Consider the following 25,784-nt stretch of genomic DNA (forward strand, 5'->3'; position numbering starts at 1 on the left):
TTAAAAGCATCTCACTTCCAGTAACCAAGAAAGACAGCTGCATACAAGAAGCATGACCTAGGGTCTGTCTATTTGCAAACCATTACAGTGACCAAGAGAGAACAGTGCATTGTATTAAGAGACAACCCAATTTCAGAACAGGCTTTACAGCGATTCTAATGGCACTGTTTTCCAAGACAGAGGCATCCCAGCATCCCAGCATCCCAGCATCCCAGCATCCCACATATGCACATGAATTTATAAACAGTTGAGATCCAAATAATCTAAAGATGTGAAGGGAGATTACGCAAGGAAATTTCAAAACTTTGCCCTGCCTTCCTAACAACGAATCTTACAGCATAAAATAGAGAGAACATTGTTATTTGTACACGTACAAGAGAAAACCCAAAACAAACATTAAACCTAGGTATACTATAAAAGCAATTCCGTATTTTAAACAAAGGACACTCCAAAAATAAATTCTATACTATAATACCATCTGGAGAGCAGGCACACATTCAATATATCATACAGGGAGAAAGGTAAATTCAATCATAACATTACAAAGTTACAGAATGAGAATCTTTTAAGTGTTACTAATGATTTCCTCAGCAGTGGCAATAACATGTATGCTTTGCTACCCCTAATTATAAATACATTAAATAAAATAAATAAAACCAAAATCAGATCACATCAAATCAAACCCCTCCTAGTATGAAATGTCTACCCTGCCCTCCCTGTCTATCCAAAATGTTATCTTTTTTTCCAGGGCCACATTTAATCTCACTGCCACAGTGAGGCCTAGTGAAGAAGCCTACCCTGACCTCATAATCTGTACCTGTACCACAAATTTAGACACTAGGGCACTGAAGGCCTTGCATTCATGTGAGTATGACTTAACTTGAAAAACAAAACTCCTGGAGGGCAGGGATTGTCATCTCCTTTTGCTATGCTATTTTTACAGCCAGTGTTGAGTAATAATAATGATTATCACCTACAATTTATTGAATGCCTCACACTGAGCTAGGTACTCTAAATAATTTTAATATAAAATATCTAATGAACACACATTACTAAATGATACATTTGAACTTATGAAGCATGTTAATGAAATGAGTATCTACGAACCAGCCAGCCAGCAAGAGAACTAGTACATTATCATCACAGCTGAAGTAACCCATACAGTCTTCATCTTCACAGCAGCCCTGAGAGAGGCAGGTATGCACTACTATCCCAACCCCCACCCCAAGGTGGGGCAGGCAACACAGGCTCAAAAGGACTAAACCAAGGTCACAAAACTATTAGTGATAGAGCCCACATTCAAATCAGGTTTCCTGACTGAAAGACCAATTTTCTTCCCACCATACCTATTCTATTACCTGGAATTGCCCTTCTCCTCTGCCTCTACCTCAACTCAAGACTTGTCTGTCCAACTGATGCCCTGCCAGCAGTGAAAACAAAGTCATCAAAACAGTTTGAAACTTTTTACCCAAAAACCTACTCCCCTCCCAAGCCTTACCCATCTCACTGAACACCAATAACCAACCACCCAAGCTCTAAATGGAAAAAGTTCAGCCCTGACATACAGATGGTCAACATAGCCAATAACCCTCCTTCTAAAATGAATCCTGAATCCTTTCTAGCATCATTTTTCACCTAAACAGAAATATCCTCCTAATCATCTTCCTGCTTTCATTCTGGCCCCTCCTCCAAACAACTGACTCATTGCTTACAACATCAAACCTTTTCACTCCCCTATTCAAAATCTTCCAACGGCTTCTCATCATCCTCAGAATAAAAATCATACTCCTCTCCCAGGTTTACAAAGTCTCAGCTGATTTGGGCCCACCTCACCAAACTCTCACCTGTACCTCACTCTCTCCCTCTTGGTTATTACACTCTGATCACTGTCCTCCTTTTTGGTCCCTCCCACATACTGACTATGTCCCTGCACTGCACCGGCAGTTCCCTCGACTGGAACAATCTTCTTTTTCTCTTTCTTAACATTCAGACCTACCCATAAATGAGAACCATAAATAAGGGCTTCCCTGATCATCCAATCAAGTAACCACCCCATCACTCTCCTATTTTTATATCAACCTACATTTTAATTCTCTGCATCACTTAACTGATGTATTTCTTGATTATTTGTTTTCCATTTCCCCAAAGGAACATAAGGTGAATGGAAGAAAGGACCTTGCCTCTTTTATTTAACTGCATTCCAGTGCCTAGAACAGTGCCTGGCCTACAATATTGATAAGGATATTGAGTAAATACATTTATGAATAAATTAACAATTACCTCCATTTCCATTGCTCTATTATTGGTGTTTCTTTTTAAGCACCAACAGGTGGGAGTGGGGCAGTCTAAAAAGTTAACATTTTTCTAGTTACAAACAAATCTCTCTGTCCAATTTAAGTAGTACTTCCTCTACAGAACTCCTTCTCTCTAATCTCATTCCAGTCTACTTAAATCCAATGGTAAAGATGTACCATAGTAAAGCCGTCAATTCTCCCCAAATTGATATATAAATTGAATGAAATTCCCATCAACATTTTTCTCAAGACACAAACTTATTCAAATATTTACACGGGAAGGCACAAGACTCAGAATTTGCTAAAACAATTCTGAAAAAGAAAAAAAGGGGAGGAGTCACTCCACATAATTTAAAGCTTTATTATATAGCTACTGGAATCAAGACTGTGTGGTATTGGCAGAAGGACAGAGATCAAAGAACAGAGGAGACCCAGAAAGAGAACCACAAAACCACGCCAACTAAGTTTTGAAAAAGGTGCAAAAGCAATTCAATGCAAGAAGGACAGCCTTTTTAACAAAAGGTGCTGGAGGAACTGGATATTAATTTGGAGGCCCAAAGAAAACAACACTGATCTAAATCTTACATCTTATACAAAAAACTAATTCAAATGATCACAGACTTAAATGTAAAGCTATAAAAACTTGAAGATCAAATTCACAGGAGAAAATCTTCAGGACACAGAGCTAGTTCTATAGTTCTTAGACTTGACAACAAAAGACCCATAAAAGAGAACCTGATAAACGGGACCTCATCAAAATTAAAATACTTTTGTTCTATGAAAGACCCGATTAAGAAGATTTAAAACACAACCTAAAAACTGGGAGAAAATATTTGCAAACCACATATCCAACAAAAGACTTTATCTAAAACATATAAAGAACTCTCAAAACTCAACAGGGGGGAAAAAAAGCAAGCAACCCAATAAGAAAATGAGCAAAAGACATTTCACTAGAAAGGCAATAAATATGGCAAATAAGCACATAAAAAGTTGTTCAATATCATTAGCCATCAGAGAAATACAAATCAAAACCACAATGAGATATCTCTACATACTGATCTGAATGGCTAAAATAAAAAATAATTCATTGCAAAATAGTGGGAATGCAAGAGTACAGCTACTTTGGAAAACCATTTGGCAGTTTTTTTTACAAAGCTAAGCAGTCTTATCATGCAATCCAGGAATCATGCTCCTAGGTATTTACCCAAACAAGCTGAAAATTTATGTTCACACAAATACCTGAACACAAATGTTTACAGCAGCTTTATTATAATTTCCAAAAACCGGAAGCAAGATGTCTTCCAGTAGGCGAATAAGCTGTAATATATCCACATGGAGGAATATTATTCAGCAATTAAAAAAATGAGCCATCAAACCACCAAAAGACATAGAGGAAACTTAAATGCATATTGCTAAGTGAAAGAAGCCAAGCTGAAAAGGCTGCATATGTACGATTCCAATTACAGCCAACCCTCGGTATCCAGATGCTCAAGCCTGTTAGTATCCATGGGTTTCACATCTGCGATTCAACCAACCTTAGAATAAAACTCCAAGGTTAAGAACACACAGATACAGAGGGGCGACTGTATATGACATTCTGCAAAAGGCAAAACTACAGAGATAGGAAAAAGATCAGTAAGTAGTTGCCAGGGGCTAGGGGTGAGAGATGGAAGAATAGGTGTAGCGCAGGTGTTTTTTAGGGCAGTGAAACTTTTCTGTATGATACTGTAATGGTGGATATATGTGTACTTGTCAAAACCCACGGAATGTACAACACAAATAGTGATCTCTAATGAAAACTATGGACTTTAATTAATAATGGATCAATATTGGTCCATCAATTTTAACTAATGCTAGATGTTAATAAAAGGGGAAATCACCAAAGGAGGAAGATATATATGGGAACTCCATTATCTGCTCAACTTTCTATAAACCTACAACTGCCCTAAATAATAGTCTATTAATTTTTCTTGAAAAACAGTAGTAACATAAAATGCTGGTAAAGATGTAGAGAAACTGAGCCACTCACACATTTCTGGTGAGGAATGTAAAACGTTACAGCCTCTCTGAAAAAGTACAGCAGTGTCTTACAAAACTAAAAGTGCACTTACCATAAGACATGGCAGTTGCACTCTTGGGCATTGATCCCAGAGAAATGAAAATGTATGACCACACAAAAGCCTGTATATAAATGTTCACATCAGCTTTATCGGTAATAGCCAAAAGCTAGAAAACAATCCAAATGTCCCCCTATTAAACAAACTGAGACATACATAACTACCACGGAATACTCAGCTATAAAAAGGAACAAACTATTGCCTACTTGCTAGAGTTGTTGTGAAAATTACATGTAGAAGAAACTATATATATTCATCTGTGTCTTGCTGAGCAGTGTGTGGCACATAGTAAGCTCTTAATAAATATTAGCTCATTAGGTATCGAGTAAGAAATATGTATGTGGCATACATTGCAATACATAAAATTGTAAACTGTAGACAATGCTATTAAATCATTGAAAAAATTATTTAAAAGGAACAAACTATTAATACATGCAACAACTTGGATGGATCTCAATGGAATTACAGTAAGTGAAAAAAGCAATCTTAAAAGATTGCATACTGTATGATTCCATTTTTATAACACTTTTGAAATGACCAAATCATAGATTATTATTGAATTTATTATTTCTTACAAAAGCAAGTGAATCTACAATTTTCTCAAAATAAAAAGTTTTTTAAGCTACAATGGTAAAGATGTATTCTCCAAAATCAAGTATTTCCCTTTGGGTGGACTGACAAATTTCCCAAAGCAGTAGGTCTCAGCCTCAGATGCACATTTAAGAAGCACCTCTAAAACTCGTGATGCTTAGGCAGTGTCCCAGACCAACTCAGTTAGAATCCCTCAAGGTGAAACTCAGGTATCTGCATTTTTAAGCTATCAAATGTGCAATTAAGAGAATCAATTAAGAGGATCAGTGTCTGCCCAATGTGCAATTAAGAGAATCAGTATCTGTCAGAGTAAGAGTCTTTTCAAAAGCAACCCTTATTAGCATGTCAAGATTATTAACAGGTGTTACAGATCTGACCATTAACAATTTGCTAAAATTTTAGCTACAAAAATCATTCCACTGATAAGTGGAAACATTAACCCAAATCTCACCCACCTTCCAGAAACAGAAGACTCAAAGAATTAGCCCAAGAAAGACAACAGTTCATTATTGTATATTTTTAAATAGCATCCCTACTTGGTAATGGAGTTTGAATGGCAAGTTGAATGGTAGGGTCATTCTCATCTGTGAAACTTCTATAAATATCAAAATGGAACTATTAATCTGGCTTTCCAAAATCTTTCGAGCAAAAAGGTTACCATATTCCATTTAGGATTTAACCTAAAATCAAAAGGAAGGATTTAAAACAATCTCAAGAGTTTCACAAATTTAACTACCTACACAGAAGCCAGGAGAATAAGGTACAGAACATGAAGTATTTCAAATGATGTGCTCTCTTCCACCTGCATGTGAAAAAGCAGCAGTGGCAGCATCACAAAAAAAAAAAAAAAAACTGACTTAAAACTAAATGTCATGCAGGAACACTAAACACACCAAACAAACCCACATACCACATAATTCAACACATCCAAGCAGCAGTGGCTAAGAAATGGAATAGCGTGGACACTGCAAGGATTTGGCAGACTGATGTAGAGAGATTCACGTTTGGTAATGTAACTGCGTGTTACATTACCAAAATAGATTTTGGTTTTAGGCATGTCTGGAGGTTTGACAGAGGGCAGGGGGCAATTCCACTGTATAAATTATTAATTTAAAAGATTCTCAGCCCAGGTAAATTAAGTTAAAAAAACAAAAAAACAAGAACACTGTAACATAACAGAATTCGACAGCTGTAGGGTGCTTAAAACATTGAAGTGATAAGGTCATTTTTAAATATGTGTAATCTTTTTACAAGTTCAGAAGAACCACAAATTATGGAGCTACAAACCACTAGCTATTCAAAAGAAAATTGTAGCTTATAAAATATTGGCTGACTGCCAGTACAAATGAATTTTTTTTCCTCAAACAAGCTTTGTAAGCCACAATACTCTTTCAAAAGTAACTATAACTATATTATACACAAAGTAATGTATTAGATAGTAAAGGTAAGTTAATTCTTGGCCTAAACAAGCTGTAAAAGCCCACAAACGAATTGTTCATCAACACAGTAAAATGTCACCTTGAAAAATTTCAATTCATTACTATTTTACCATAATTCATCAAGCAACTAAGAAAAAGTAACGATAATAAAAAATAACTTTGGAATCCAAATACCAATTGATACACTTAAAGTGGGAGATTAACTACAACCCCTACACCCCCTTAAAATAGTTGTCCTTTGAAAAATAGCAAAAAACCCCTACAATCCAAAAATATTTCCCTCAATTTACTGCCCAAATAGAAATGTAAAAGACAACACTTTGGAGATAGATGAGGGTTCAGATCCCCAGCTATACAACTTCTTAGCTAGTAAGTACCTTGAGGAATTAACCATTCCAGGCCTCACTTTTCTCATTAATAAAATGCAACCACCACCACACAGCTCACAGTGAAACTGGTATAAAACTCTAAAGAGGCAATGCATGTAACATAAGAACTCCGTAAACAGAGGCCAGAATAGTTGAATTACTACATTCAACAAATGGACAAATCAGGACATTCAAACTATCGAGAAGTCCAATGTCTTATAGAACTGGTACATTAGCGATAATTCTGAGTTGAAAAAACTATAACAACAACAATAATAATAATAGCTGCCATGAGTGCCTTCTAATGCTAGGCATTTTATAAATTTTCTTTTTAAATCTTTGTAACAATCTCGTAAGGGAACAACCAAGCACAAGGTATACAGAGGTATTTTAGGAAGCATTAAAATATTTCTGTAAAGTCTTGGGTACAGATACTCACCTGTACATGCATAAATATACATATTTTCCCCCAAAGAAAGGAATCTGAATATTATTCATTCTAGTCTGAGAATATATATAATATAGTCTAATATGTGTAAATAATATATTGCTCATATCTATGTATTCTTGGCACATTTTACTTAATCTTGTTTTCTCATTTATCAGTTATAACATTTTGATAATTGTTTGATAATTAGTCGTACCCACATCACAGAGAATTAGTTTTTTTTTTAAAAGACAAATAAGAACCTATAAAAATACTGGAAACCATACAATCCTACAAAAATAGGGAAACAATGTGAGAATAAAAATATAAATTGCAATTTAATTTCGTAAGCCTAGTGTACTCTGTATGAATTCTCCAGTCTAGCCTGACTGACGTAATGACCACTGAGCAAGCACTGCACTTTCCCCCCATAAAGACAATGGCCTCCTCTCTCCTCCACCTACTTAAAACTCATTTCACCCAAGGCTGTATGTCACACTTGTTACTGAGAACACTGAGTTCATCTTTTTTTTTTCCACTTGTACATGATTGATTTATTTATTTATTTTGCTTTTCTTTATTGAAGTATAGTCAGTTTACTATCTTGGATCAATTTCTGGTGTACAACACAATGCTTGTTATCTTTTTCATGAAATTATGTCTAACCTCTCTAGCTAGACTATAAATTACTGAAAAGGAATCCACTTTCATAATGCATATCTTCAGTAGTACCCTAACACAATGCCTTGTCTATAAAAAGCACTTAAATAGTAAATGACCAATTCACTGCATTTCAAAATTAGGCCACTCTTTAGTTCAAGGAATAAGATAGTTTCTAATACTGAGGATTGTAAAACAATCCATTCCACTTTAATTTCCAGATTAACCATTATTAAAGCTGCAGTTAGCAAATCTGGTCACTACCATGGTTCTCTAACTGTGATCCAGGGACCCCTGGAGGTCTTTAAGGCCCTTTCATGGGTCTACAAAGCCAAAAGAATTTTCACAGTAGTAAAACTCTCATTCTCTTTTAACTCTCATTCTCTCATGAGGATAGGGTTTTCCAGAGGCTAAACAATGTGTGGAGATATTATAAAATGAAATGTATCACATTCGGAAGCCTAACATAATTCAGAGAACCAACATTTTCCAAATGACCAATGCATGATGTTACAAAATCATGTAAGCATAAAAATCCATTCACAACGCAAAATCAATGAATTTTAATGTGACAAGATATAAAAAGCTCACCGATCAGGTTTCAGATTCCATTAAGAAACTATCATTTGTCAAGTTTTGGTATAGTATCAAAGAAGAATATCCATAATTATCTGAAAAGGCTATTAAAATATTCCTCTTTTCCAACTTCAGATCTGTGATGCCAAATTCAACCAGAACAACATACCACAATGGAATAAATGCAGAATTAGCTATCAGAACCCAGCTGTCTTCTATTAAGCTATACATTAATGAGATCTGCAAAAATGCAAAGCAGTGCCACTCTTCTGATTAAATTATTTTGCATTTTGGAAAATAAGATATTTTTCATTAAAAATATACCATTTGCAGGAAGTGGGGGGAATGGGTGGATGTTGGCAATGGGTACAAAGTTGTAGCTATGTAGGATAAATCAATCTAGTGATCTAATGTAAAGCGTCTAACTACAGTTACTAATACTGTACTGGGTAGTGGAACTCTGCTAAGACAGTAGATTTCAGGTCCTCTCACCACACACACAAAAAAAGGTAACTATGCCACAGATGGATATGTTCATCAGCTCAACTATAGTAATCATTTCATTAGGTATATGTTTATCAAAACATCATGTTGTGCACCTTAAATACATACAATTTTTATTTTTAAAAAAGTCACTAAACAACATTTGTAGTATGAGAGAGAATTTATAGTTGTACAGAAATAGTTCTGGAAGAATACATGCTATTGACCACAGGGGTTGCAGTGTGTATATGACACGAATGAAATAATTTCATTTTTTATTCTGATTCTATATTATTGGGGGGGTAGGTTTATTTATGTATTTATTTTAATTTTAATGAAGGTACTGGAGATTGAACCCAGGACCTCATGCAGCATGTGCTCTACAACTGAGCTGTACCCTCGCCCTTGATTCTATATTATTTTAATTAGCACATATTACTTTTGTAATTTGAAACAAAAATTTAAAACCTAAAATCTTAAAATATGTTTATACATATATGTATATAATGTGTGTTAACATTTGTTATTCCTTTTAAATGAATTAATTTTATCAGATATAATTTGTAATAATATAAATTTAATAGATATAACTCATATAAATAAGAGATCTTTGGGGTCCTCATTAATTTTTACATGTGTAAAGGAATTTTGAGTTTAAAAGTTTGAGAACTGCTAGACTAGCTAAATGTAGGTTGATTTTGGTGTTTCCCCATACTATGCCCATTTCACTTGGGAAATGCAGAAATTTCTAAGGAAGGAATCACGTCGATACAGTATAAGTCGGGGCAATAGTCACTAAGCTCTTCAGTGCAAAATGAGTTTTGCTCTCATTTTGCAGTAAGCAGTCCTACAAAGAACTACTACTTAGATTTTCAGTGAAAGGATTTAGCAAAAACATCGATTCTCACTGATTCCCATTTCAGAAAAAATAATCACTTAGCCATAAGATCTGTTTTAAATAAACAAAAATAGTACAACCTAACAGACAGCACTTACTGAGTCCAGAACATGTGCCGGGCACCGAGCTTTATTTACATTATCTCATAATCCTCATGACCTTGCAAACAAAGTGTAACAGGGCGGGGGGAAAAGACTCACATGTACTTGCCAAAGGTCATACTGTTAATAAATGGTGGAATCAGGATTCAAATCAAGACTGTGTAACTCCAAAGTCCAGTGCTCCCTCCACTCTACCAGGTTAACCACATAACACTAGACTGGAAATCAGACCTGTCACCTCCTTACTCTGTGTCCTTGAGCAAGCCACCTTCTCTCAGCCAGTTTTCTCACCTATAAGATAAGAAAGTTAGTCTAGCTGATCTCCAAAGTCCCCTCCACAGCCAATATTCTTGGATTAGAATTCATCACAACTTCAAGCCCAGTTACTTTTAGAGTAAGATGCCTTTTGTATGCTTTTCTGAACAGAACAGGAGAAGCAAAACAGAAATGCTGAAGTAATGAGAAAAATTAATAGACTAGGACATAGATTTTCATGCTTTAACATTAACAATCATCATAAAATATACTATAAACACTAAGCAGGCACTGTGTACTTCTTTCGTTCCAGGCAACCAGAACTTCCTTCTTTGACATAAGCTTAGGCATTCAGCCAGCGAACATCTCTGAAGGTGGTAAGAACCTGTCAGCATGCAACACAGGAACACCTAACTGAAGGACTGCTGTGGAGAGCAAATGCTTCATCATTAGCCTGTACAGGAAGCATCATCTATTCTTTGAGGGAAATCATAAAATAATCAATGGAGATATTTGCCAAGCATTTCTGAGAAAAGGAGGGCAAGCTGTAGGAAGTAGTGAAAACTGACACATGGCACTTCAACACAAAGAAACAAAATAAATCCAAGAAGGAATGTAGTGATTGCAGAACAGTGTACATTATGAGGTTTTACAGTACTTGCATTATGTTGATTTGTCTAGGCTACCAAAATTTAGACTTCTTACTACAACTACAATTTGAAACATAGTTTAGAATGTGCCAGATACTGTGCTAAGCCCTTTAATCCCACTCTGCAGACTTGTATTATATTCATTGTAAAAGGTGAAAGAAGGTCTCACAGCTACTAACTACCAGAATAAGGATTTGAAATCTGACCAACTCCAAAGCCTGTACTCTTTATGACATGTTTTTGCTGGTTCCAAAGACAAACCTCATCCTTGGCCAAAAGAGAAAAATAATGTGTAATATTTGAGCCAAGTTACTAAGGCATTTTGAAAGTTTTAAATAAAAAGTTTTTAAAAGCTTGAAATCCATTTATGGAAGTACCTAGTGTTTAGATATTAGCAAAAGTCACAAGATCATTGTCAAAAATCTATACTTCTTTGGATAACTATCAATACACTCAAATCAGGACGTTTGAAATGGCTGCTGTTGCTGTAGCTTGCATTCTTGTTATGCTCACATAACCTAAAAAAAACTCTTTTGTCCAAAGTAGCCAGGAAGCTATTTTTTACGATACTATCCTTTTAACCCAAAACCCAGCATACTGAAGCAAGTTACTCCAGTGCCTATTACTCAGGAGAAGAGAAGTCGTGTCATTCAAATTATAATAAAAAGTTGCAAGGTTTAGAGGGTATGGAGAAGAAGGAACCTTCCTACACTGCAGGTAGGAATGTAAACTGATGCAGCCACTATGAAGAACGGTAAGGAGGTTCCTTAAAAAAACTAAAAAATAGTTAACATATTATCTTGCAATCCCACTCCTGGGCATATATCGGAAGAAAACTCTAATTCGAAATGATACATGCAACCCAATGTCCATGACAGCACTACTTATAAGAGTCAAGACATAGAAGTAACCTAAATGTCCATCAACAGATAAATGGGTAAGGAAGGGGTGGGTGGGGGTGTGTGTGTGTGTGTGTGTGTACACAAACACAACAGAATATTACTCAGCCATTAAAAAGAATGAAATAATGCCATTTGCAGCAACATGGATGGACCCTGAGATTATCATAATAAATGAAGTCAGAAAGAGAAAGACAAATAAATGATATCACATATACATGGAATTTTTTAAAAAATGACACAAATGAACTTATTTACAAAACAGAAATAGATTCACAGACGTAGAAAACTTACGGTTATCAAAGGGAGGAAAGTGGGGTGGCGGGATACATGAGGAGTTTGAGATTAACATATACACACTACTATTATATGAAATAAACAATAAGGAAATATATTCAGTATCTTGTAATAACCTATAATGGAAAAGAATCTGAAAAAGAATACACATGTATGTGTATAAATCACCTTTGTTGTACACCTGAACTAAAACAACATTGTAAATTAACTACATTTCAATTTTAAAAAATGGTTAAAATTAAATTTTTTTTAAAGTGACAAGGTTTTTGAGGTGACTTACTAGCCACTTTCAGGGGAATGACTGAAAACTGGCCTGCTAAAGTTCTTTCACACTTTAAAAAAAATAAAATGAGGGTTTGGTTGTTTGTTTTTTTTTTTAAACAGGGCAAAAGTGTAATTACAAAATCTTTTAACAAGCACAATTTGAGTTATTCTTCTTTGGAAGTGAACCACCACTTTTCAAAAGTATCTTAAAATGGGAAATCAATCAAGTTCCAATTCTGTGAAGACTAATCATTAACCACCCAAGCAAATCAATTTATGATTTTAAAATCAAACAATTCACTAAAAATAAATGGGAAGGGAAAAAATAGAGAATTTCTAAGACCACATCTCAGAAGCTACACTGCAATTTCTTCTAATTGTTTATAATACTGCCCATTAAAGAGTTCCAAAGGTTATTTCCTATGGCATATGTATGGATAGCAATCAGGAGAAAGTGGTTATTACTGCAGACACTACCAAGACCAGCAAGGTCAGCTCCTCTTCCCTTATACACTGACCTGCTAAAACAGTCCTGGTCCCCCAAACAAGAAGATCCCTTCCATTTGTTGCTTTTTGCCAACTTCTGGAACCAAACAGACATGGATTCAAATCCCAGGTCCACAACTTACCAGTTAAATGATTCTGGAGTTACTGAATAAACCTTAGTTTTCTTATCAAAATAGAGCAACCTTTCTGAAAGGCTAGTGTGAAGATTAGAGATAATATGCATAATTCATGCCTGCTGTTAGTACTGTTAATCATTATGTGCTTGACACTTTCATCAAGTTGGTGCTGTTTCTAAGTATAATACGTCCACTACTAAATAACAAAGATGATTCTCTTTCTCACTGGCAAATCAAAGATGGGTAGCAAAACACTAGGGGTGACCTCTACTAACAAACCTGCTATCGTCGAGCTTGTTACAGTAAGCATTTTTACTTTAATTGTTCAAAGATTTTTATTTCAATCACTTAGAAAATTTTCAAGCAGCTTAACTGGTCAGGGGTTTCACTTTGGAGTGATGGAAATGTTTTGGAACCAGGTAGGGTGGTGGTTGCTCAACATCGTGAATGCACTAATGTCACTGAATTGTTCAGTGTAAAATGATTAATCTAACAAAATGTTGATTTTCAGGGGGAACAAGAGAAAAAAATCCTAATTGTTCTGCCATGTGACAAGTTAAACTAGGTTTATTCAAAGTTTTCTGGTCTACATTTCTAAAGCAGCAGCCTGACGTGGTGGAAGGAGCCCAAGACTGGAGGTCAAGAAATCCACTTCTTGCCACAACTCTGTCACCAATTAGGTGTGTCATATTGGACAAGTCCCTTAATCACTCTGAATATACCTTGACTTTTACATCTGTCAAAGAACAAAGCAGGGCTAAAAGAATCTCATAGGTTGCTCACAAGATTAACATGTTATACTTTATATTCTTGGCAAAAAAAATTATGTGAAATAAAATTAGCCTAGATCAAAAAAAAAATTAACTACAATATATGCTAAATCTAATAAGCTAAAAGCCGTCACACCTTCACTGACCTGAAAAGTGTTAGCTATCCTAAACAGGAAAACTTTCTCATTTCAGGGAATTGGGTCCTATTGACTGGAAAACAAGAACAGGCCTGATAATGACAGTGTAAAATCATATTCACTAACATGATCTAAGTACAAAGGAAAAGAGTTAATTCAGAGATGACTAATGTGGTGAGCTCAAGGTCACCATTCTAAGCCAAGCTGGTGAACTGCAAGTTTCAAACTAACAAACTCAATGATGTCTTTTTATCCAACTATTTAAAAATGCATTAAGTATAAAAATATAAATATGCATCATTAGATAGCCTATAAATAAAAGCTGTATACATTAATCAACATTATTTTGCAAACAATTCTTTTTTCCTATAAATAACCTTGAGGTTAAAACTCCTGCTGCTACAAGGCTCTTGGAAAGAATATAAATCTAAAAGGACTTTATTCTGTTCTTGAATTTGCCTGGAATAGACGCTAAATCCTCTGATATCTTCTGGTATTTTGTTAAGTGAAGGTTGTTAAAGAAATGTTTTGGCAACTAACTCCTTAACTACCATTAATTAGGGTAGAAGGTTTGTCTTCCTCCAATATGCCTCCAAGTCCTAAGGGGACTAAAAGACGTATGGAGTGATCATGCAAACCTTTTAACTCAAAGTGATCTCAGTAAAGTGATCAAGGTGGCTACATGGGAACTCTTATCTGTTGTTTTCAAAGAAGTAAGACAGACACTGCTTAGACATCCATAGCCAATGAATCAGCAGTAAAGGGACACTCAAATGATAGCATTTAAGTTGTATCAAGCTGCTGAGAATACATTAAGTGCTTTACAACCTAGAGCAACTTAGCAAACAGTGAAATAAACAGACCCACTTACAAATCAAAAGAAAAGTTTAGACGACTTATCAGAAGTTTCCCAAATCAATTATCCAGATTTAGACCTCAATAATAGATCTGGCAACTGAATTTTACTTCTTTTTCTGCTGTTAGTTGTATTAAAATGAAAACATAAAGCCACAGATGCACATCTTTTCTAAAAAGATTCCTGATTTTTTATCACAACATTCATCACCTAGACATCACCACAGACTTGCAAACTCAATACTAAAACTAAACTAGACCTGCCTCCTGATCCCACTTCTCCTGGGTTCCCTACTTCTCTTCAGGGCACCCCAGCCTGCCAGGTCAATTAGGCTTGAAACCTCATAGGCTTGTAGCTCAGCCCTCACACCTGGTTACCAAGTTTCGTCAGTTCCAAGGCATCCTTTTTATACCCATTTCCACTACCTTTGACACTTTTTTCCTCAAACTATTACAACAGCTTCTTAATCAGTATATGTGTTTCGGCCTTTCTTTTCACACAAAGTTGTCAAATTCATAAATAGCTCTAATAATGTCAATCCCTCCACTCTTGCTCCATCAAAACCTTTCACTGAAGCCACACCGTTGACAATAATAAAGTCTGAATTTATCATTCTTACACTCAAGGCCTCTATCAGTGACTCCAACATTCCACCCCAAACTTACACTCTACCAACTCCTTTCATATTCCCTTTCCTTTAACTAAGTGACCACTTGTTCTTTTCCATAGAAATCTTGAGTATTCTTATTTTGCTAATGCAATTCCCTCCATATGGAATTCTCTTTCCCATTTTCTCAAAAACTAATCCCACTTGTTTTCTGTGGCTCAGCAGAAATACCATATACCACATCCTCTCTGAAGTCTCTCTCTTATTCCCCTTAGCAGAAATAATTTCTTGCTCTTCTAAATTCCTGGACCATTTTCTCTCTTAAGTACTCACCTTTAAAACAGAAAATGTATGTATCTCTCAAAATCATACCATCACCTCCCCTCACAGACTATAAACTCTTAAAGGTCAGGGTCTATGTTTTATCTTTGTAGCCCCCACTGCAACTAGCACAGTATATAAGAAGGACTCAAATATAATAAATAAACAAGTAATAAAACCTATTCGCAGTCTCAAGAAAGGATATTCATGAAGAAGAAAAACAAAAATACATCATAAAGACTTCAAGGGGCACAGTATTCCAAAAGAAAAACCAAGATTCCAACTAAATACTACAACTATAGTATCTTTTACCAAGTAATAGAGACTACAACTAATAAAAGAATAGTTCACTGAACAAATTACTCAAGTGCCTACTTAGTGCCAGGCACTATTCTAGATGCTTCAGAATCTACAGAATACAAAACCAACATTAATCCTTGTCTTTATGGAGCTTATGTTCTAGTGAAGGGGAAAAGGCAATAAGCAAAACAAGTAAAATATAAGTTAAATGGCTTAAGAGGCATAGAGCAAAAAAGGGTAGGAAAGGGAGGCTAGGGAGAGCCAGAAATAGAGGAGCTGCCATTTTAACAGGGTGGAAAGGGAAAGCCTCACTGGAAAGAGGAGACATGCACAAAGACCTGAAAAAGAGAAAAACCTTCCTAGGCCTAGACCTGAGACAGGAATATGCCCGGCATGTTAAAGGAATAGCAAGAAGGCCAGTGTGGCCAGAATGGAATAAGCAGAAAGAAAAGTAAGAGGAGATGAGATCAGAAAGAAAGGATCCTATCACAGCCTTGATAGGACTTGGCCTTTTACTCTGAGCAGGATGGGGCATCACTGAGGGTTCTGACCAGAAGACAAAATCTGACTTACCTTTTTAAACGGATCATTCTTGCTACAGTGTGAGAATAGACTATAAGGGGTAAGAGCAAAAAGGGCTACTGTAATAATTCAGAGGAGCTGATGCAAACTTAAATCAGTAGAGGTGATGAAAAGTGGTCAGAGTCTGGATATATTTTGAAGACAAGACTGGCAAGATTTCCTGGTAGGTCAGAAGTATGTGAGGAAGAGTGAAGGATGACTCCAAGTCTTGGTCTGAAAAACTGGAAAGACAGAGAAGTTTCTATTTACGAAGATGTGAAAGAATACAAAAGCGGCAGAGGCAAGAGAGAGTTTGGTTTAGGACAAGTGCAGTTTGAGAAGCTGATAAAATATATAAGCCCAAGTGTCAACGTGGGCAGTAGCCTAGAGTTTCAGAGATAAAAACTTGGGAGTCATCAGCACATATGTGGTATTTAAAGCCATGAGACTGAATGAGATCACCAAGAGAATAAGAATAAAGAGCAGAGATCCCATGAGGCTCCAATGTTAAGAGGCAGGAGTAATGAAGAAGAACCAACAAAGGAGACTGAGAAGCCAAGGAGGTAAGAGGAAACCCAGCAGAGTGTGGTGTCCTAGATATCAGGGCATAAAGTATTTCAAGGAAGGCAGCATCTACTGCACCAAATGCTGCTAACAGGTCAAGAATTAAACTTGGTGGTTTTGGTAACAGCAGTTTCAGTACAGCGATGGAGCTGCAAGTCTCACTGCAGTAAATTCGGGAGAGAACAGAACACTGAAGATGAGCAGAAACAACTTTTTCAAGAAGTTGAGAAACCGGATTGTAGCTACAAGAAATAGTGTGGTCAAGAAAGAGTTGTTTTAAAAAATAATAGATGAAATAATAACATATGTATGCTGCCTGAAAGGAACCAGTAGATAGGAGACTAATGACTTTGCAGGAGAGAAGGAAGAAGGGATATAATTTCAACTGTTATAGAATTTCACCGGAAGAGTCAAATAGCCTGATGAAGAGAAATTTCACTAGGGTTAGTAGGCAATAATTCCAGAGTACTGTTACCACTGCGATACTCAAGAAGGGAGGAGAGTAAGCTATAATTCCAATTCACATGCCATAGGTAGGCTCAGAAGAGAGGCTGGGCCATTTACTGAGGACCTTCACGTTAGCCATTTTATGTGTTATTTCACTTAAATTCAAAATAACTTCATGAGGTATTATCTTTATGTTACAGATAAGGAACCAGAGAGCGCTAGTAATTTGACTAACGCACAAAGCTGGTGTGGGGTAGGGCTATGTTTCATACCCAGCTCCTTTTGAGTATTAGATAAGGAATTGTGAGTTTAAAGGGGTAAAAGTTTTGTGGTTATTTTTTTTAAGGTTCTTATCTGTTAGAAATACATACTGAAGTATTTAAGGATGAAAGCATATGATGTTTAAGATTTGCTGTAAATACTCCAGCAAAAACAATAACAAAAAGTAATTGTGAGTGAGGGAGAGATGAAACAAGAGCAGCAAAATGCTGGTAATTGGTAGCTGACAGGTACATGGAAGTTCACTGTACTGTTCTCTTTTATGTACATCTGAAAATGCCATTATAAAAAATAAAAATCCAGGTCCCCGAGTTAAATTTCTCAACACTTCAAAGCCTGCTCCTAATTTCAGCTCAATCCTCCCATCAAAAAAAAAAAAATGTTATGTGCTTCACAGCTTACAACAGTTTTCTCATCTTCTTTAATTCTCACTACGACTCTGTACATTAGAGGTTTTATTTCAACTTTATACATGAGGAAAGAGACTTACAACTAGTAAACAGAAGGATCAGACCTCCAAGTCAAGTCTTTCTGTGTCAGAAACATTCTTCCACTACCCAATACAGCAACGGACGCTGCACACAGACTCATTTCTAGGCACACCTATGAGGAGAGTCCATCCACGTGCTAGCCCTTTTCCTCAGATTCATTGCTGTTGCATAACCCTAGAACCCCGAGTTTCCTAAGGACAACTATTATTCCAGGCAATCCCCGAAAAAACTTGTATTCAAGGGCTTGACCAAGAGAGACAGGTTTCAAATTTGTCCAGCCATCAGCCTTCCTTGCCAATGTCGGCAACTTTCTGGAATTTGATATACAACTTCTAAAAAGCTATTCTGAAAGCCTGTCTATCACCGCTCAAGGGTCAACTTTTTGTACCTCCACTTCTTCAGATGTAATATTCTGCTGTTCACCTATATTACACAGCTATCACAGGGTCCAAAGTCCAGGTATGTAAACCCTGAGCTCCAGAAATTAAAAGTCACTACTAAATAATACTGACCCATTTCAAAAGCCAGTTATGTATAATGCCACAACATTTACCACAGAACTGGCTTACTGGAAAGCATCATAGTTAATATCTATTTTTAAGATACCACCTTTTTAAAAACCTCACCACTAATATGTTCTTCCATGCTAACCTGGACATTATAAGATTATTTACAGCTTACTTCAAAAATAACCAAAAATATGCATACCAAGGGAGCCAGAAGTTTATTCTCTCCAGCTAACTTACATTACCAATACTGCAACACCTTTCCCCTCTAGTTCACTAACTTTACTAAAACTGAGTTGTCCAGAGTTAAGTTACCCAATATCCACTACTTCCATTACCTTAAAATGTACGTTGAATAAACTGTACAAAAGCCTAGTTGCTGCAAGATCAGATGCAATGTTTGAGGAGTTTCAGATTTACTTGGAATTATGAACACCGTAAGAATGAACTGTCTTCACCTTTTTTTTTTTTAATTTCTGGGGGGAAGGTAATTAGATTTATTTATTTACTAATTTTGATGAAGGTACTGGGGATTGAACCCAGGACCTTGCATATGTTAAGCACGTGCTCTACCACTGAGGTATACCCTCCCCTCCGAACTGCCTTCATCTTAACTTTTAGAAACAAAACACTTCATCAGGTATTAAAATGTTCTCATTTTCAGGCAGGCTAACTGAACACAGGTAACCAAAGTTAAAGACTCTGTTTTCACATCAAGGGTCAATCTATCTAGGGAAGAATCTGTTCTTCACTCAAAACCATACTATTGAGCCCTATTAAGAAATCTCAGGTTTGGCACAAAACATGCCTTTGAGCCTAAAGTCAATGTATGTTTGCTGAATTAAACTGGCAAAGCAGGCAAGCATAGTAATAAATAAATAAATAAATAAATAAATAAATAAATAAATAAATATCTAGATAGAGTCTTATGGACAATTACTTTTTATTTTATGTCAATAGTATTAATATGATTAAATTCAATTCAAAAACAAAACACTGATCTAACCAATAGGATAGTGTGGAAAGCCCTGGCACCTGGAAAACCGCAAAGAACAGGAAACTGCAGGTGCAGTAGGAAACTACATCTTATCCATGACCCAGAAATGCCTTAGGAATTATTACACAACCTGCTGCAGAATTCTCACTTTTCAAATGGAAATGAACCATGAAGTCACACAATGCAAAGCTGTGATTTTATTATTGATACAATCAACTGTACCCTTTTGAGCTGTGCCAAAGTTAACTAAAGAAAGTAGATGTTCTACATAGTGTTAATTACATCAGAAGTTAAGAGAATCTGAGTATCAAATAACTAAAATTTAGGACTAGTTCATTTACTCTGCAACACAAATACAGTTGAGATAGACACTTCTCAAAACTGACACAATTAAAGGACCTGTAGGACAAGAAATAAAGTAGGCATGAAAGTGACAAGTCAGGTCATTTGGTCCCCTCACTATTCAGCAAAAGACCTAAAAGTTAAAAGATTTGCAGATCTTTAAGGCTCAAATCATTTAAATATTCAGATCACCATTAATCTGGTCTCATTACTTTATTCCTTTCTGTTTTAACTGGCATATAAATTTAACTTACATCTCTCAATGAACAGTTTTCTAAAATTAGACTGATTATGAAGCCTCTCATAATTACCTGTCAGAAACAGCTTTTCTACAGCTGAACAAATTTTTAAAAACAACCAATTTTCCAATAAAAAGATCTATGCAAAACAAATGAAAACAGAAGAGCAATAATAAGATGGGTAATGGTGTTCAAACATGTTATAAAAGAGAATAAACTATTAAGAGTAGATCAGCTAGCACAGAAAGACTGCTATCAGGGCTGGGTATTACCAAGCTCAAGCAAATTAATGTCTAATAAAGCAACTTACTGTTTACATTTTTTCAATGTCAATCAGGACGAACATCTGGAGACTTTTTACAGCTAATAAATCAATCACAACATTAAAAAGGCATTTAAAAACCATTCCCCCTCAAACAGAGCAAAATCTGTCAATGAGCTTGGAAATATCAAATGAATGGGTAATCATTTGCTAACTAAAACTCAAAAAAAGGAAAAAGTATTCAGTAAATCTGAAAAAGGAAGCGTAAAAGAAGAGATAGCTCTATTTTTCTGGTCAAGTCACTCAGAAATTATCAATTTTCTGCTAATACATAGGAAAATGTATTATATTTATTATTCTTGATTTAAATACTGAATTCACTGAGAAAAGTACTGTCTCTGAAAATTCATGCTTAGAACTCAGAATGTCTCTCACAAGCTTCTGCTCAGACTCAAGAACTGAGCTGCAGAAATGAGCCAGGAAAGATAAGCAGGCAGCAGAGCAAAGAATGAACAAACTTCATTTGCAGACATCTCTGATATTCACAGAAGTTTCATCTCTCTACAAGTTTCTCACTACAAATTAACCCACCTAATGCCAAATTCTTAAGTATTTGACTAGGCTAAAAGAAAAAAGGAACGAGAGAAATAACATCTATTCCCCCTATTTACATAGTTCTAATCTTCCTGAAAGGCTTAAACTTGTTTTATATAAACCATCTCAATTCTCATGGGAGACAGATAAAGAGTCAGGTTTCCGGAGGAGAAACAAGCACAAAAGGATTAAATATCTTGTCCAGCAAGTCACCAGTGAAAATAAAACCAGACCCAATTATTTAGCCTACAAAGTCTAAATAACCTGCTTTCCTTGGTTCATAAACTCAAGATAGTATTTTAAAGTGCCTACAAATTATCCCAAACCATACAACTTCATGGAACAATACATATGATCAGAACACTATGCCAGAATCGAGTATTCTGAACAAGAAAGTACTGCTTGCCCCAAATCAACTAATGAACCAACACAACGGCCTTAAAAAATACAAGGAGAAGAGAGCCACGCTGGAGAGAATTTTCAAAGGTCACTCTATTCATCTTATATCCTACTGCTCAAATTCTTGCCAGGAAGCCAAAGGGTTCAGAAATCCTCCTTATAATTATATTCAACACACTTACCAAATCTCAAAATATTGTTCAGAGTTTCAGTCAAAGGCATATTTTAGAAACCTTTCCCTTCAAAAATAAAATCTTATAGCAATACCTTCAGAGTATTACTTTGCTGTCTTCATGACACACTCTATGATACACTTCAAATTCGGATTTTAAAAATGATTAGCTTCCAGTTTTTTTAAAAATACTTGTATTTACAGATTCAGATTACTTAAAATGTGGCATTCTGCTCAGCCCTCATTATGTTTAGGCAAGATTCCCACTTCCACTCAAACTTATTATTTGAACTTACAATGGCTGCATTATTTGAACTTACAATTTAGATACTTCCTAAATTGACAAAAGAAAACTAATCAACCCAGAAAGCTTCCCAAGGTAACAAAGTGGACCCCTTATTTGAAATCATACCAGGTACCATATTACACACTAAATGAAGCCCACAAAGCAATAACTGAAGTTATTTCTGCAACACGATGAAATTTTTTTTGCAAAATATGACAAGACAATGTTCAACTGTCAAAAGGGAAATCGTTTTCCAAGATTCTAGAAAACCCTGCTTACTGAGGCAGTCTCAAAGCAGTTTCCTTAATCCTTCCAAATCCCAAAGAATCTAACACAAGCCACCGAACTGAATGAGACCTGCTGAAATGTCTGTGCTCAAACCCGTAAAGGTTATTTTCGTATGTGTTTGGCAAGTCGATGACCATGTGTCCACACAACCCCAGAAGTCTTTCCTCAATAAAGCTAACACTGCATTCCCCAACTCAAATCAAAATACTAGAAAATCCAAAAGCCTCCAACTAAATTTGACTTGAACTATTTGGGAGAAAAAGCCAACAACCACGGTTCTGTTACATGCACCCTGAAAGAGAGTTAGAGTCATAAATAAAGCTCCATTCCTGCCACTTTTAGGAGCGGGATGTACATTATCTCTGTTTGCCTCTAGCATGGGACTCAGATATTACATCACTCAATGCTGAAAAACTTACCCAGAAAGCACCAGGGTATCTGAGACGCTGCACCAAGGTATCCCTTCCTCCCTCTGATACACAGCACTCGAGCACTACTGAGCTGGGCCCTGCTCCTGTATACTATCTTCACAAAGACATCTACCCTGCACCTGCGGCAATCCTCTTTCTATTCACTCTCGGTGCACTCCTTATGACCCTGTACGGCTCTTCTATCTGCCCACTCATCAGGCCAATGTGCTAGGAGGATACTCCACCATACACCTCCTCCAAATTTGGGAATGTGTCCTCAGCTCTCCTTATCCCTTTCCCATTCACTGCACTGTGGACTAAAATCAGGCTACATGACCTCTCCAATACTAGAAGTATGAGCTTTCAGATATGGTAAAGGGCTCAATGTTCTCCATTTTCCATTAACATCCTTCCAGGATTCACGCACACACACACTCTCCAGTTCCTCTCAGTCCAGAATTTAATCCCCTCACTTTAGTTTTTTCCTTTTCCCCCCCAACTTCCACAGTCTGCCCTCCCATATACTTTCATTGATCTAAAAATTGTGGCCCCTTTAACCTCAAGACTCAAAGTTTTCCCATCTCCCCCCAGGCTTCAGCACCCTGCTCCTTCCTAACTCTTAAGCAACCTATTTTCCTAACTCTCTACAGTCTGAATAGTCATTTCCTGCCCCAAACCTGGGCATCCTACTTCCCCCACTACAACCTCAATATACAACCTACCCCTTTCTAGCCACAGACATGCCCACATGTATACCCCACCTTGCCCTTTCCTTCCCCCATCACAGGTACTGTGCAGTCTTCTATATCCTCTACCCAAAAATACCCTGTCTTCCCCGCTTCCTTCCCTTTGTTCTCTTCCTACCCCAGTTTCTCTCCCAAAATCTAGCGTTCCAAACCTGTTCTTCCCTCCCTCCACCTACTGTGCCCCAGACTATATACTTGTCCTCAAACCCGTCCCCTTCTGCACCCCCTCTACTGAATCCCCTTCTCCCCAACTTCCCTCCCCACTTCTTGCCCCAGAAACACTTCCTTCCATTTGTCTCACACCTCACCTGCCACTCCAAGAATGTTTCCCTCACTCCCTACACCTCTGGCTCTCTACCTCACACACACTCCAAGGTCCCCTCAACCCCAAAGTTCCCTCTCTTGCTGCTCTCCCACCTTTGTCCATACTTCCTGCAAAAACACGTCCATTTCACTCACTTCTCCTGCTACCGACTAAATGCTTCAGCACCTCCTGCCCAGGCATCTCCTCTCCATCCCCATCACCCTCTCCCACCGTCCCCACTTCTCTCTCAAACCCCTCAAATTCAGGCCCTGCTACAAACGCTCCCCCTACTTATGCCCTCTACTCATCTCCCCTAAGCACTGCTATCAGATAGATACCTACCTTTTCCACTGGCAGGTCCCATCTGTCCAGCCTCAACACCCTCCTCTGCCTCCCTCCTGGTCAGACCTTGTCTCACAACCCTCAGAGGTCTCCCGAAGCCTCCAGGCCTACCCTCCCGCACCTCTTGCCTCAACACCCTCCATTTCCTTCACCATCACTCCAGAGACAACCCCTCCACCAAGACACCCTCCCTCCCCATCTTCCTCGCCACGCTCACCCTGCCACATTTCCCCTGAGCCGGACACCTTCCGCCACATTTCCCTTCACGTTTGTCCGTGGTCTTCCTGATTATCTGCCCTGACTCCCGACCCCTCACACGCAGCCCCGACCGGGATATCCGCCTCTTCCATGCCTCCCTGGAGTCCCTAGTCTTCTCCTTCCATTCCTATCACACTCGCCCCTGCCCTCCCCACGCCTCCCTCACACCCTCCCAAACCCCCACAAGCTGCCCCCCACCCGCCTGACTGTCCTCCACACCCTCCACTCTCCCTGGCCCCCATGGGTCCCCCGACCTGCCCGAAGGCCCTCACCCTCCACTGGGCCGGATCCATCCAGCCTTCATTCTCCCCAAAACCGCCCACACCCTCTGCCCGACCCCCGAAGCCTCTCCCGGCCCCTGCCCCCAATGTCCTCCAACACCTGCCGAGAGCCCTCACACTCCATCTCACCCAGGCCCCCCGGCGCCGGGTCCCCCAACACTGCCCACGCCCTCCCCTCGCTCGGGGCCGGAACCCTGTCCCCTCCGAAGGTGAGGAAGGCTTCCCGCTGCCCTTGCCCGAAGCGGCCGGGGCACCGCAGCGGCGGCGGCCACAATGCCGGAGCCAAGGGGGCCGGGATTGCTCCCTGCTCTCCGCCCCGGCCGCCGCTGCTAAGGACGCACAACAAACAATGCGGGGCCCGGGCCGGCACCGCCAACCGCCTCAACCGCCGCCTTAACTGCCGCCCGCCCGGGACGGCCCGCGCGCAGGCGCCTGCCCCGCCGCCGCAGCCTACCCGCGCCGCCGCGCTCTGCCCGCGCCCGGTCCCTGCTCCCGCTCCGCCGCCGCCGCCACCTCGTCCGCCTGCGTCTCCGTCTCCTCAGCCCAGCGGCGGCGGCTGCGGCGGCTGCTGCCCTGGTGGCGCTCGCGCTTCGGGTCTCCGCTTCGGCGGCGGCGGCGGCGGCGAGCACGTGACGCCGCCGAGCGCTCCCATTGGCTGGGGCGGGGGGCGGGCCCCGCGGCTGCTGGGGAACGGAAAGCCCGCCCCTTAGCTCGCCGCGCGCCCCCTCCACGCGCGCTCTGCCGCACCTGAGAGCGCCGGCCAGCGCCCGGGGCCGCCGTGCCGCGCCGCCGCCTGCGCCAACTGCGCACCTGGGAGTGCGCAGGGAGCACACGCTGGTGGCGGCCGCATGCACCTGCGAGCGGACGCTTACGTAAGCTGCGTCCCCGCCTTCCTCCTGGCGCCAGTCCCCCGCCCGCTGCAGCACCTGAGCCTTGCTGCGCTAGTGGCGTAACTGCTGGGGAGCGGGGACGAGCTGCGCCGGGAGAAGAGCGAAATGCACGGAAACTTCGTAACTTCCGAATCTGGGAGCGGCTCCCGGCCGCCGCGGTGAGCCGGCCTCTCCGGCCCGGCGCCCCAGTACG

At 38.9% G+C, this 25,784-nt stretch overlaps 1 protein-coding gene across 4 annotated transcripts in view; it reads right to left on the bottom strand.

The window, feature by feature from the left end:
* The window catches only part of STRBP (spermatid perinuclear RNA binding protein), a 112,429-nt gene extending 87,112 nt beyond the window's left edge, over positions 1-25,317 (bottom strand). For 2 of the 4 annotated variants that reach the window (XR_012506542.1, XM_074362184.1), the window contains exon 1: positions 25,156-25,316. The gene's annotated coding sequence lies outside the window, so the exon portion shown is untranslated. Of the gene's footprint in view, positions 1-25,155 lie in introns of all 4 variants that reach the window. The other 2 variants (XM_074362185.1, XM_074362183.1) reach the window with 2 other exon arrangements.
* Positions 25,318-25,784: the final 467 nt, after the last annotated feature.

The sequence above is a fragment of the Camelus bactrianus genome, chromosome 4 (assembly GCF_048773025.1).
Source record: "Camelus bactrianus isolate YW-2024 breed Bactrian camel chromosome 4, ASM4877302v1, whole genome shotgun sequence".
NCBI classification, from domain to species: Eukaryota; Metazoa; Chordata; class Mammalia; order Artiodactyla; family Camelidae; genus Camelus; species Camelus bactrianus.